Source organism: Beta vulgaris, chromosome 7, assembly GCF_026745355.1.
Source record: "Beta vulgaris subsp. vulgaris cultivar EL10 chromosome 7, EL10.2, whole genome shotgun sequence".
NCBI classification, from domain to species: domain Eukaryota; kingdom Viridiplantae; phylum Streptophyta; class Magnoliopsida; order Caryophyllales; family Amaranthaceae; genus Beta; species Beta vulgaris.
Window position 1 is genome coordinate 25,734,119 of NC_079208.1, and position 15,662 is coordinate 25,749,780.

Here is a 15,662-nt window from a genome sequence, read left to right on the forward strand (position 1 = left end):
TTTTCCTTAAAACCGGAGCATTTGTGCTACCAAATGCTCCGGTTTTTAAGGAAAACCGGAGCATTTGAGGCCCAAAAAAAATATAAAAAAAAAAAAATTTTTTTTGCATTTTTTTTACACTAAATTAATACATAATCAATTATATATAGGTAAAAAGTTATATTTCATATATTTTTGTTCCTGAATATAAGAAATACTACTAATAAACAACAATTGCAAATTATAAGAAATACAATTATGGGTTCAAAGAAACACAAACACTAAAATTTTTCCATGGGAGTTTTCCATGTTTGCAAGCAGCTGCGTTACAGTTTTTAAATGAGGAATGCTGCACATTTAAACAAACAAGATGAGGATATGGAAAGGGGAATGACCAAATGATTTAACCGACAGATAATTTACTGATTCAATAAAAATCTAGTCTAACTCCCTGGAAAAAAAAGAAATGCTATCAAAATACACAAACCTGTGTAATCCATTTCCCTCGCAAATAAATAAGCAGTAAAACGAAGAAAATACACAATGCATACACGCATTCCCAATGGGTTTTGCTTGTTTCTCTAAGTAAAAGGCCATTGTTGATTCTCAGAAAAAGGAAGTAAAGTCAAAAACTTCAGTACTGAGTTTACCAGAGTAGCATCAAATTAAATCAGCAAGGAGTATACAATATAAAAGCTGCCTTTCCTGTATACTACAAAATACTAACATGACAAGATTTCAGCTTATGTGGAAAATGAGTGGCTCGGAATATGAACCAAACTATTCAAGACTCAAGTCTCATGTAAAAAACCCAAAAAAATCAAACACCAAAAAAGTTCAATAAATACTTAAAAACCCAATATTCTAAAATCTCATTGCAGAGTCTCATGACTATAGAACAGCAAGGTAATTACTGTAGTGCAGATGTCCTTTTATACGCACACATCCTTTGCCACTAGATATGTTTATCTAAGAAGGGTGAAGACAAGTCCTAAATAGCATAAGCAGACAAACAAGGACTTGAAAGTTACATTGCAAGTCATATTAGAGAATGCAAACATTATAGGGGAACCCAAAATCAAGGCATTGGTACTAGGTATGCCGAACTTTACTTTTTGTATTTTAGATACTTTAGAAGTGGGGATGACAAGGGTGATGAAATCTCACATCATCATTTCCATAAACAGAGTACAAGTTAGAAAGAAATCAGATACATAAAAATCAAAAGAAAAACATGAGCGCTTAAGAGATATGAATTGACATACATTACATTAAACAACCACAAGATTACTACTTAGGGTAGACTTGCCCATGGTACAGATTACCAACCGCCCATCTGTCATAATGATGCAGGAACTCTTTCAGCATAGAGCACATTTAAAACTTACAGCACAGCATAAATCATAGTATCAATCAGAGAATACCTGCTATTCTCAACCTTTTTACGGGAGAAAACATCATAGTTACAATTTTAAGTGGTAGCGCTTGCTCCTAACATAATATACTAGTACAGCATCATCATATATAGTAAGAGCCACGATCTTTTAGAAAATGGATTCTTGTTATAAAGTGCATAATATATCTCCATATAGGCCCATAAGCTGCAGGACATGTGAACGGACAGTGTTCGTTTCAGAAATTTTTTCTTTGGAAGTCATAGATGTTCAATCTCCCCACATAACATAGATGCCATACTCTTTAGAGATGTTAGCTTATAAGCACACCAACACCCAAAAGGATAGTCATAAGAAGTGAACATGTGCATTCATGCTTGTTTACTTACATAGAGAACTGCTTTGAGCAGTTTTAAACCACACGCAGTAATAAAACAGTTCAGAAACACAACTGTATGAAGTGATGATCATAACATAGATGCCATACTCTTTAGAGATGTCAAATTCTGCGAATACATAACAGGAGTAGCACATGAAATCCTGAACATATAAAATTAAACGATGATCCTGAACAAAGAATAACAGCACCTAGCTTAGTTTCCATATGTAGACACAAGCAAATTAAGCATCACCCACCCAATTTAATCTCCCCCATTAGACAATATCAAATCACATTCAGTCATGAAAAATAACCAGAACATGAAATAGGAAAAGCTCCATTTAACTAAACATCAACCAAAACAAATTGCAGGAAAATAGAAAAAAAGTAATTATTTAAAAGAGATGTAAAAACAATTACCTAGACTCTCAAACTCCACTTAATATGGCTTCTTTATTGTCTGAAAAGGCCTTGCTCTATGTTTTTTCCAGCCTGAAAAGTCTCTACTCAGAGGAATTAAAGCCGAAATCGGCATTGGCGACAATGCAGCCGCCACAGCACCACCAGGGCCATACTTCCTATGGCTGATCTCTCTTCTTCTTCATATCAGAAGGGGGTACCCCTGTCATATGAACTGGTGGAGCAGCAGCTGCCATAGTCCATCAAGAATCCAGCAATAATTATATCCATAAACAGAAAGTGACATAAAATTCAATTTAACTAGCAAAAATCAATTTACATAGTGAGTGCCTTCGCTCGAGTACTAGAACTAGGGGTTTACAAGATTTGAAACTAATTCATTGTTGTACTAGAACTAGGGGTTAACAATGGGATATCTGAAACTAGTGATTCATTCTTGTGGGCACCGCTTCCCATATGGTGGTCAATGTTTGGCCGTTGTGATACTTAACTGAAACCCTTCTTGGCTGTGAATATCAGCACTCGAGTTCTATTACAACAATGAATCTTTTTAGGTGATGTGGTCCACAATCTCTCTCTACTTTTTCTCCTACTCCACTTGCAAAATCACAGAACTACTCACTCAATACAACTCTTGAAAAAGTAATCAAAAGGAAATGTGGCAAACGAAAAGGGATGAAGGGAGTGTCATTTTTGTTTCACAGCAAGCATGGCAAACTGATATTTGCTCAAAGTGATATCATCATCAGAATCAAAATTCAGTCAAAGTCCCACAAACTCCAGTAAACCATCGAAAAATCAACCTTTTCGAAATCAAACATCAAAATCCCTAATACTTCATAAATTAGATTGATTACTTCACGACCAAAAATCATACAAGTTTATAAAAATCAAGTCACGAAACCTAAAATAGACGCACTAATAGAAAGTCAAATATGGCAAACTGTTATTCGCGAATTAAACAAAATAAACGAAGAATTAATTCGCAAAACCTAAAAAAATGCACTAACATAAAGTCAATGTTACCTTTAGATCTGAGAACAAGGAGAGAGAAAGCAAGAATTAGGGTTACCTTCAATTAAGACTACGAATCAACGAACTGTTCGTGAGAGAAGGCTTTAAAATTTGGTTCTTCAGCAGCGGCGGCAGCATGCGGCATTTGAAGAAGCAAATCGAGACTGAGTGAAGAGGGGAAGAGAGAGAAAGAGGAGCAGACGCGAGAGATTAGAGGGGGAATAGTTTTAAACTTTGCGTTCCAACTTTCAAGTATTAAATTTCTTTCCAAAAAAAAGTATTAAATTAGTCAAATGCTCGGTTTATTTTTAAAAACCCGAGCATTTGTGAATTTTTCTTTTTAATTTTCCAAGAACTTGTCAAATGCTCGGGTTGTTAAAACAACCCAAGCATATGTAAAGTAGCAAAAGAGGTTTTTTCTACTAGTGTAAGGTAAGAAAAGGAGTCCTTTTTCATTTGTTGTACCAACATGCAATGGATTATACTTGTATATCATCAAAATACAGAATTCAATAACCATTCAAAACAAAAAATTCAACCTTAATTTCGTTCCAAAATAAATCTAATAACTTTCATCATACTTAACCTCCAAAAAGGGATCGTATTTGCATACCTTAACTTGTAAATGGTATAACTCGACTTCTACTTCTCCTCAAGGAATGATTCTTACTTCTTTTTGATCTTAAAACACAAAGGAACATTCACACCAAATTTCATAAGAAAATACCTAAAGGAAGTACTTTAAATCAACCCAAACATTCACTATACTTAATGTTTCTTTGGTTGAAGGAAATGACCTTGCTTCTTGAACTTTCCGACTCTTAACGCTCGAACCTTTACCTTCCCATCATGCACTTTTAAGTATAGAACATGAATCAAGCTTTGCATGCAAGTTTTTATAGAGAAAAATGGAAGAAAACGAAGAAAGACACCAACCCTGCTGTTCACGCAGGACTGACGAGCAGGGGAGGTGAAATGGTTCTGTTCTGGGCAGCAGGATTCCTTTGTTGGTTTGTGATGAAATTTTTGTGAGGTGTTTAAATACATGTGTATTATGTTCAGGTGTTTTTATATCTCATGAATCACCCCTTAGTAAGTCAAATGAGGTCTTTGTTCCCACTTGCTCCTTTACTGGAATTTCTGCTCTCCTTTTTGTACTAGCCCAATACTAATTAATATTATATTGCATACTAGTGATCTAACTTTCCCAAGATGATTATTTTACCCCAAAACATCCATAACATAAACCTCCTTGATTTAACTTAACCCATATATATTAAAGAATTCCAAAGTCCATTCTATTAAGCACAACCACTAATTTGCCTAATTGTTGAAACATGATTTCTATCTTCCTCTAGTTCTCAATTTCCACAACTCAACTTATTAAAATAATATATCGATACTAAATGTTCACATGTAACGTAATAATATTATTATCTTTATATAATTCCTTATAAAGTACTAATTACACATAAGCACACATTATTTTTTACACACAACTTATCATACGTATTATCTACGTACGATCACATTTAAATTTCACAATTTAAGTTACTTAATCATATAATAATCCTTTATTATTTACCGGCTGTTACAGCCATAGTCCCCCACCATACGAATTTTCCAATGCTTGAATACTAAGGTCAGCCATCCTCCATAGGGCAGTGCATGCTTAGCCTTCTCCACACAGCAGATCATGTGAGCCAACATCATAGCAGGGAGGTTGACTGGAATATGTTCCATGAGACAGTATATGAGAACACTATCCATCAATCGTACACTCATGCGGCCTTGTGCTCTGGGAAACACAATCTTTGAGGGTATGATATGAAATATCCTCATGATTGGCTCCCTTAAGTGGCCAATGGTGAACACCTACTTAGGGTCAGTGGACCAGTGAACAACCTGGTCTGGATCTGTTCTGTTGTGAGTCCTTTAACTGTGGGCCAGTTCTCCCTTGAGTACACATCAAGTCCCTTGTTTGGGACTTGTAGAATTTCAGCCAAAAGCTTCTCAGATAAATTAATGGGAGTGCCCTTAACAAAAGCAAAGTAGGACCCATCGTCCTTAGTATGCAGGTGTTCATAAAATTCCTCAACCAAAGGCATAAACACATCAAGTTCTTTTGCAAACAAAACAGACCATTTCTGAAATTCTAAAGCTTCCTTAACCTCATGAAAGAATTTCTGATCAACCCAACTCTTGGCAACAGAAAAACCAACCAAAATAGACCTATCCCTCAAATCATACAAAGGCGCCGGAGTGATAGACTTACTTTTCTTGGGTTTAGAACCCTCTGCAGCAACAATAGCAGGCAGCTTCCTCTTTTTGTCAGCTGGGAACCGGTCTGTTTCTGGTTCCTGCACAATCTCCTTGCCTTTGGAAGATGCAGCACCCTTCCTAGCAACCGTCTTTACCCGTGGGCCCTTGCTAGCAACAACCTTAACACCCTCTTTCTTAATAACTTCCCCCTCAACATCAGCACCTTCCTTCTTCTTTAATTTCTCCATTGATTTCGGTGTGATTTTAGGGGTAGGGATTTTGGGTTTGGTGGTTTTGACTAGCTGTTTTGTGGTGATGGGTTTGGAAACCTCCTTCTCAATAGACTTAACCACTTTTGATGGCGGTTTCTTGGCAGCAACTTTCTTTGCCTGCATCTCTTTCCTCTGTGGTTCAACTACAACATCCTCCTTCTCAACTTCTTCTTCCTCCACCTCCTGATTTTCCGGTTCTGATTCACCCACCGGCTCCGACTCCGTTTCCGGTTCTGACTCCTCCATCTTCTCCGACTCCTCTGGCTTAGACTCCTCAACCGGTTTTGGTGTGGGAGCCTTTGATTTTTATGTGACAGGCTTTTCGGGAGTGGTGGTTTTTGTAACTTTGGGAGTGGCGGTTTTGATGATTTTGGCAGTTGATTTTGGAATTACCGCTTTTGTGGTGGTAGATTTTGGTGTAGTTGTTTTTGTAGTGGTGGATTTTGTGGTTGCTGGCTTCTTTGAATTCCTCCGTATTAAAGGTTCTTCTTCCTCATCTTCAACCTCTTCCTTCATAACCGGTTCCTCCACTAGTTCAGCCACATCCTTTGTTTTCTTAGTTTCAATTTCGGAAGATTCTTCAACCTCCTTTTCTACCAACCTAGTACTCCTCCTTTTTGACATGATGAGACTGAATTCACTATGTTTTGAGCACTTAAGAACAAGAAAAGAAAACTTGAACAATTTGTGTTTCAAGAATTCGAGAAAGAAGGAAGTAGAAAAGGAACTAGGGTTTGATCGAGAGAATATAAGCAAAGAAAGGAAAAGAATATCAGGAAAATATGTGATCAAAGAGAATAAGACAGAAATAAGGAAAGTATGATCACATGCAAGAATATATATATAAGATGGCAAGAAAATAATCAAACGGATATTAAGCAAAATATATTCCTTCTTCGTAAACTGCAGTTGCCTTAATTACAACCGTCACTTCATTTATTTTCCTAATTTGAAATTTGAAATAAATAAAATATTCAGAGAATAACCGCCTCAAGAATCTGGTTCCCAAGTGGTCTGCAACTGGTCTGTGCCAACTTACCTTTTTAAGACTTATGCTTAAGTACCCAAGTACTAAGATGATCAGTTCAGCATCGCATAAGAACTTTGTGAGCCCTAAAAAAAGAAAAAAAATGTACAGAAAAAGAAATATATACACAAATTGACATCATTTGACTAGCCAAAGGGACAAGTCAAGACCTAAGAGCTCATTGTCTAATCTTAATCATACCCAACAAGGTACGAAGCTTGATGAACACTTCTCTGCTCAAAGGTTTTGTAAATATGTCAGCTAGTTGATCTTCTGACCTGCAAAACTCCAACTCAACATTACCTTTTTCAACATTGTCCCTTAGAAAATGATGCCTAATCTCAATATGCTTGGTTTTAGAATGCTGGACAGGATTTTTCGAAATATTGATTGCACTTGTGTTATCACATAAAATAGGAACACTTCCGAAACAGACCCCAAAATCCTTTAGTTGTGACTTTATCCACAAGAGTTGAGCAGCACAAAGCAGCAGCAATGTACTCAGACTCAGCTGTGGATAGTCACAGAATTTTGTTTCTTAGATCCCCATGAAATGAGACAAGAACCTAAGAAGTGGGCCATTCCAGAAGTACTCTTCCTGTCCACAATAAAACCAGCAAAGTCAGCATCTGTGTATCCAATGAGGCTCATGCTGCTGCCCTTTGGATACCACAAACACATATCATCAGTACCATTGAGATATCTAAGAATCCTTTTAACAGCCTTTAGGTGAGATTCTTTAGGGTTGCTTTGAAATCTCGCACACAACCCTACTGAAACACTATATCTAGCCTACTGGCTGTTAAGTAAAGCAATGAGCCAATCATACCTCTGTATAGCTTGCCCTCAACATCCTTTCCCTTCTCATCAAGGCTCAATTTTGTAGAAGTTGGAATAGGTGTTTCATAGGACTTGCTATCTTGCAGACCATACCTCTTCAGCAGCTCCTTGAGGTATTTCTGTTGATGGATCATGATTCCATCTTTGGTTTGCTTGATTTGAAGCCAAGGAAGAATCCAAGTTCTCCCATCATACTCATCTCAAATTCGCTCTTCATCAAATCTGCAAACTCATTACACAAATCAGGTTAGTAGCTCCAACAAAATATCATCAACATATATTTGGACCACTAACAGATCAGTTCCCCTTTCTTTCAAGAATAGTGTCTTGTCAATCGATCCTCTCTTATAACCATTTTCTAAAAGAAAACTGGAAAGTCTCTCATACCAAGCTCTAGGAGCTTGTTTGAGACCATAAAGAGCTTTTGTCGAGTTTAAAAACATGATTTGGCAAGTCACTATCCTCAAAACCAGGGGGTTGCTTTACATAAACATCTTCTTTCAAATAACCATTAAGAAAGGCTGTCTTAACGTCCATTTGAAAGAGTTTAAAGTTCATTTGAGCAGCAAATGCAATTAATATCCTGATAGCTTCAAGCCTGGCTACTGGAGCAAAGGTTTCATCATAATCAATTCCTTCTTGTTGATTAAACCCTTGAACCACTAGCCTAGCTTTGTTTTTTTACTATAATTCCTAAATCGTCCAATTTGTTCCTGAACACCCATTTAGTTCCAATAACAGACATGTTCTCCGTCCTGGGTTCAAGATGCCATACTTGATTTCTCTCAAACTGATTGAGTTCATCTTGCATGGCTAGAACCCAATCTGGATCCGTTAAAGCAACCTTATAGTCAGTAGGTTCAACATTTGATAAGAAGGAATAGAATGCACAAAAGTTTTGCAAAGTAGATTCCTTGTCTGCACCCCTTGTTAATGTCACTAATGATTAGATCAGTGGGGTGAGAGGACTTGTACTTAAAAGATTTGTTCATATCAAAGTTTGCATTTGTGCCTTCTAATGTTGAACCTGTTCCTGTACTGGTTCCCCCTGTCTCATTGTTGTTTTGAGCAGGTGAACCAGTTTCCATAGTGGTCTCATCTGCATCATCTTCATGTGGATGAGCATCTGAGTCACTATCTCCTTCCTAACTACCTGATTCTGTGCTGGACCAGACTCTTCCTCTCTATGAGAGTTGTGTGGTGAGCCTGGTTCAGCACCTTCTCATCCTTAGCTCCTGTAAAGTTCAGCATACCAATTTAACTCATCAGCATCTTCAACCTGCACATGCTTGCTGAACATGTTAGTCTCATCAAACAAGACATGGATACTTTCTTCAACACACAAGGTTCTTTTATTGAAAACTTTGTATGCCTTGCTGTGTGAAGAGTATCCAACGAAAACAGCCTCATCACTCCTAGGGTCAAACTTGTCCAAACTTGATTTACCATTGTTGTGTACAAAACATTTGCACCCAAAAACACGTAAATGTACAATGTTTGGTTTTCTTCCCCTAAGGAGCTCATAAGGTGTTTTCTTCAGTAAAGGTCTCAACATTACTCTATTCAAAATATAACACGCAGTACTCACAGCCTCAGCCCAGAAGTTTCGAGGAAGACCACTCTCTAGAAGCATTGTTCTTGCCATTTCTTCTAGAGTGCGATTTTTCCTTTCAACCACTCCATTTTGTTGTGGAGTTCTAGGAGCTGAAAAATTGTGAGATACACCATGATCATTACAGTAGGTTACGAAGCTGACATTGTCAAATTCAGAACCATGATCAGACCGGATAGAGACCAGTTGATGACTAATCTTGTTTTGGACTGTTTTACCAGAATTTCAAATTCTTCAAAAGTTTCATTTTTAAACTTCAAAAAATTGTCCAAGTGAAACGAGAATAATCATCAACTAACACAAACACATAACTATGACCATTTCGACTTTGCACACGCATGGGCCCACACAAGTCCATGTGTACAAGTTCGAAAGGTCTAGTTGTGCTTACAAACTTCTTTGGCTGAAAAGAGGACTTGACATGTTTACATTTAGCACATTCATGACAAATATGATCTGCAGCAAACTTGATGTTAGGTAAACCTGTCACCAAGTCTTGAGATCTCAGTTTATTTGAAAAAGAAAAACTTACATGTCCAAGTCTCTTATGCCACAGCCAATGATCATCCTTTATAACACTAAGACAAGTGGCACTGGTCTTTGGAATCTGACTTAAAAATGTTATGTAAACATTGTTATGTCGAAATCCCTTGCAGACCAGTTCCCTTGTTTCAGTGTTGACTATATGACAAAGATTGGTTTCAAACAACATGGTTTCCTTTGTCACATAGTTGAGAAATGCTCAAGAGGTTATGTTTCAAACCTTCTACATAAGTAAACATCATTAATAGCTTGAGAAAGTGTCTTACCAACTTTACCTATACCTTTAATCAAACCTTTGCTATTGTCTCCAAAGGTGACACTTCCTCCTTCATAGGCTACGAGTGAGAGAAATTGACTTTTATCTCCTGACATGTGTCTTGAGCAACCACTGTCCAAATACCAGTATGGTTTTCTCTCACTCTAACCTGCACAAACAAATCAAGGTTTAGTTTTAGGAACCCAGATTTCTTGGGTTCCTTGTCCTTGGAAACTGGTTTGACTCTGTCCTTTCTAACCCAGATTTGTTTTACATTGGTCTTCTTTGTTTTATCATGTTTTCCATTGTTAGACCAATTGTTGTGTGACCTTCTGATAAGGATTGTGAACATGAGACTGTTTCTTTTATCATGTTTTTGCTTAGTCCAACAAGTATTAATAACATGACCATTCTTACACAGTAGGTACATACGTGCATGTCCTTTGCAAACACGTACTTACCTCTCTTTAATTCAGAAATCCAAGTCTCATCTCTTCCCAACTTTGGTTCCAGAATACCCTAATCCAAACCTCTGAGGATTACCAGGTTGTGAGGTCAGAATGTTTAAAGTACTCTGAGCATCGAGCAACCTGTTCATCTGTCTCAAGCAGTCACTCAAATCCTGTTCCTTGGTTTCAAGTTTCTTAAGTTGAGCTTCATTAAATTCTGCAGCAATGGCAAGATCCAACTTTGCCCTATGAAGCTCATCCTTAAGTTTTGAAACCAGTTCTGGATCTGGTTCAGAATGGTCGCAATGTTCTTGCCTTTTCTTAGTTCGTATATTCGGATTGAAGATCACAGATCTTACCCTCATATTCCAAACATAAGTCTTCAACATTAACACTAGGACCACTTGTGCTAGCAAAAGAAGCTTTCAAATCCACATACTCATTGAACAATTCTTCCACATCATCAATCAGATAATTATGAGCCAAAATTAAATCAGAATGTTCTAAAGTAAAGCTTTTCTGTTTGAGTAACTCGAAATTTATACCTTCAACTTCAGCCTCCTTGAGTTTACTAAATCCTCTATCATTGTTTTGATAAAAATCAGTTTTTGAAAAATCTGATTGAGGTCTTAGCATCTCAAGCTCAATATTTTTTCTTTCCGTTCTGTACAAATAAGTTCAAGTTCAGCAGAACGCTTTCACTTAGGTCTAAGTTTCGAGTTACCTCTCTCAACTTCTTTTTGTTAGCTTTATAAGCAGCATTACCTTTAACATTTTGTTCAATAGCAGAATCAATAAAACCTAGTAACTCATCTCTATCACAATATCTCATTTGTTCTTGCATATTAGAAATAGTTACCTGTTCTTCGTCGGAAGAGCTGCTTCCTGCCATGAGACACATGTGTCCTTTCTTTCCTAAACTGGTCTGCTTTTAGTCTATATCTCCAATCAATGCAGTCACACACATTAGGGCTTCATCTTCCTCGCTTTCACCACCTGAATCAGAATCACCCCAGGCGGCTAGCATAGCCCTCTTAGTCATTTTCTTCTCTCTCTGTCCTCCTTTATCATTCTTCCATGCTGGACAATCCTTGATCATGTGTCCAGTTTCTCCACATTTGAAGCAACCAGTGCTAGAACTGGTCTTCTTCGAGTTGCCCTTGTTCTTCCAAGACTTCCCTTGAACTGCGTTCTGAGACTCCTCTCAAACCTCTTAGCCATGAGTCCAATCTCATCGAGATCTTCATCATTTTCCTCACCCTTCAAAGCTAACCCAGACTTTTGGTTGTGCTTTCCTCCTTTGAATCCACCAACATCTCATGAGTCATTAATGACCCAATAAGTTGTTCTATGGACAAGGTCGTTAGATCCTTAGCCTCCTGAATAGCAGTCACCTTGGGCAGCCATTTACCTGTCAAACTTTCAAGATCTTTCTCACCAAATCTTCATTAGTAAAGTTCTTTCCAAGAGATTTAAGTTCATTGATAATTGACATGAAACGAGTAAACATATCTCTTATATTTTCATCTCGGTTCATATCAAAAGTTTCATATTTAGACATAGCATATCAACTTTAGATCTCCTGACTTCACTAGTGCCTTCATAGGCTAATTTTAGGGTTTCCCATATTTCCTTAGCAGTAGAGCATGCTAAGATACAACTTACCTCATTATCGGCAATACCTTGTTGAAGTAGTGACATGGCCTTTGCATTCTTCTCGAGGGTCTTCAGATCTGTAGTAGTGTACTCACTCTCCTTCTTCTCTGTTCCATCTGAATTGTTAGCCACCTTCCTTGGTCCATTCTTGATGATCATCCAGCACTCATAGTCTGTGCCAATGATCAGATTTCTCATGCAATTTTTCCACCAAGGATAGTTAGTTCCATTGAACTTTGGCAACCTTGATCCTCCGGGTCCACTGGTCATTTCTTGAGTAGTCATTATGTCTTCCTTCTCTAGGTGTTACCCTTTCAAGAAGTTAGGCTCTGATACCAATTGTAAGTGCAAGTGACACTCAAGAGGGGGGTGAATTGAGTGTTTGTCCTAATGTTGTAATTTTTCGATTATAGTAAGAACAGTAAAGGAACAGTTCTCTAGCAGCGGAAATAAAAGCAATGAATAAACAACCAAGGATTTAACGAGGTTCGACTTCTAATAAGTCTACGTCCTCCACTCACTCACTCTTTTATTAATCAACTCAGAATAACAAAAGAATTACACTCAATCACTTATGCACCTATGCACAAGATGATTCCCCAACTTCCACCTATGGAAGTTCGACCCAACCACCAACTATGATGGTTCAAATGAAGTTGATCCCATCAACTTCCCAGCAAACTGAACTCACAATTTGCTCACTTACAACAAGTTTTCTCTCAAGAACAAACAGCTTTACACGCTTAGAATGGGTGTAATTTAAGATCTATATGGTATTAGGGTTTGTGCTTAGATTTAAGAGCTCAATAGATGAAATGCTTTTGCTTAGAGTATTATGAAAATATGCTCAAAAGCTTAGGTTTGTGTGCTCGCAGAACTCCTTAAATAAGCCTTTGCTGTAATAATAGGTGATATTATGAGAGTATATTTTCCTCAGAATATGGAAATTATTCCAAGGAAAATATACTCAGTTAATATCACATAATACACTTCCATACTTAAGAAATCTTCCTGCACAACAAACCATGCATCGTGTATTTTGAAAATAATTTTGCGGAAAGAAAACTTTCCTAAAATACGAATGCATGAAGTAAATCCTAGAGGACTGGTTCAGATCTGTTCCCAGACTGTTCCAAACAACCAAGTTTTACTTGTAGTTGTGTATGACAAGTAACCGAGGTTTCTTGTCATCCACAACTAGCTCATCTCTCTAGTTTCAAACCTTTAGTGCATCAAAACCTTTATACCACTTACATTGCATCTAAGATCTAAGAGTATTACAAAATGATCTTGGTCTTCATGCAATTTTTCAACTTGGCTTCACAAGCTTTATCTTTTCATCCATTGAACTTGTTCTTTTAATGGCTGCACATGCAACCAGAAACATGCATGCAATATGAAAGTTCAATGTGGTTTGTCATCAATCAAAACTCAAACTAGGGAACTCAACAATTATACAACACTTTATATAATTAGCATGAGATTATTATATATATATAGGTGAGTTCATATGAGAATAATACATACTTACATGAGAAATGAGAATGAATTTTACATGGTATAACTCTCATGAATAAGTTATGTAACTCTAATGAAAAACTGATGTAACTCATAAAAAAAGAATATTAAAAAAAATCAATTTTTTTTAGGCTCAAATTTTTTTAGGGGGATATAACCCTAATGAACAAGTATTGTAACTCTAATCCAATCGTGTGATTGAGATTCAGTCTCATTTCTCATGTAATGAGTATTCTCATGTGATCTTGCATATATATATATATATATATATATATATATATATATATATATATATATATAATATATATATATATATATATATATATAATCTTTTTAGGTAAAAGAGAAAAAGTTAGGACACCTTATTTCATACTGGAGACTTTTATATTGTATATATATATATATATAAGAAGTCACAAACTATAGTTAGATAGAAGTGATGCTTTCCCATATCTTGAAGACCACTTCAATAGACATTTCATCAATCAACTATTCAGACACACACCGAGATTTTTAATCCTAGGAATATAGCACTAGAACTATTTGCTATATTTTTAGCTAGGTATTTTTTTATCCCATGAGTCTAGTGTGACATTCAGCTAAGTTCACTTTGTGCGTGGTCAAATATCATACGGAACATGTTTTTTTTTTTTTTAAATATATTATGAAGACATGAGATGTAACAAGTAAAGGAAGAGCACCGCATGCATGGTGCGGTCTATTAGTATAGAATTACACCACAGATATGGACATATGGTCCCCTACTCCCCTTCATAGTTCATAATATTCATATACAGAATGAATCACTGAAAATATTAGCTGCCTTAATGAACACTGAAGAAATTAGCCTAATTGACCATATGATTATTAAAGCTTATTCAAAAAATTTACTATGAATATTATACCGACCATTCATTGAAAGGTGATAACACAAATGTGTCATTAATAAAATCATCATTACTCCCCTCAAAAAAAGATTTTTTAAAAAAATCATCATTACACCCTTATCTGTGCACTTCTTGGGTCATGATTTCTTCGAACATGAGCCGTAATTAAAAGACAATGCAGTATTCTGTTATTCCTGTATAGTTTGGTACCATGGTCCTTTGGTTCCCAAACCGGCCATTTACATATAAACAACAATGATGCGAAATGATCCCATATTGGCCATATACAACAAAAAAAAAAAAAAAAAAAAAAAAGCTGGGGGATTGAGGAGGACATTCAGTCATTCACCAAATAAAATTTTAGGGATATTCCATTTGGTACCATTGAATTTTTGGCTTTTCCATTTGGTACCACTGTTATTTTAAACTTCCACATTATACCACTATAATTTAATATTAATCTTTATTATACCATTTTTTTAAGTAAATTGTTAGTTAATGGTTGAATAAGAATACGATTTTGTTTGAGTTTGCATGTTTCTATTTGCAGTTGCAAAAATTTAATAAGTTAAGATTTTAGGGTGTCGTTTTAACCCTTAAAGCTCTATTTTTCAATCAAAATTTTCATGAAAATGATCATAATATTCTATGTCTTTTTATTGCCAAATATGACCTCAACTTTGACCTTAACGACTAAAACAATTACTAAAACCTTAACGCAAATTAAAACATGTAAATCGAAGTAAAACTCTAGCCTATTCTAACTTAAATTAACACTTTACTTAATTGAATGCTACAATAGAGAATAAATTCAAATTATAGTGGTACCATGTAGAATATCTGAAAAATAGTGGTACCAAATGGAAAAGCCAAAAGTACAATGGTACCAAATGGAATATCCCTAAATTTTAACAAGATCTTTTACGACTTGTTTTATATTGATTTCTTTTTTTTGTTCATTATGTAGAACAAAAATCAGAAATATGGAAATTAGTGAAAACAGTTTTAAGCTGTTAGTTGTCAGATTTTTAGAATAAGCATTAACCCAAGGTGTATGACTAATTTCATTTCCATTAAACAACTTATAGCTTTGGTAAATATAGGCTCAACTTATATTTTTCATTATTAATAATTTAGTTTAAGATGATATTATC

At 36.0% G+C, this 15,662-nt stretch overlaps 1 long non-coding RNA gene across 1 annotated transcript; it reads right to left on the bottom strand.

Moving 5' to 3' along the window:
- Window positions 1–211: 211 nt before the first annotated feature.
- LOC104899059 (uncharacterized) lies at window positions 212–2,397 on the bottom strand. Its single transcript, XR_008970283.1, has 2 exons — window positions 2,173–2,397; window positions 212–328 (listed from the first exon to the last, which is right to left on the bottom strand). It is a non-coding gene; the product is annotated as an uncharacterized LOC104899059 (long non-coding RNA).
- Window positions 2,398–15,662: the final 13,265 nt, after the last annotated feature.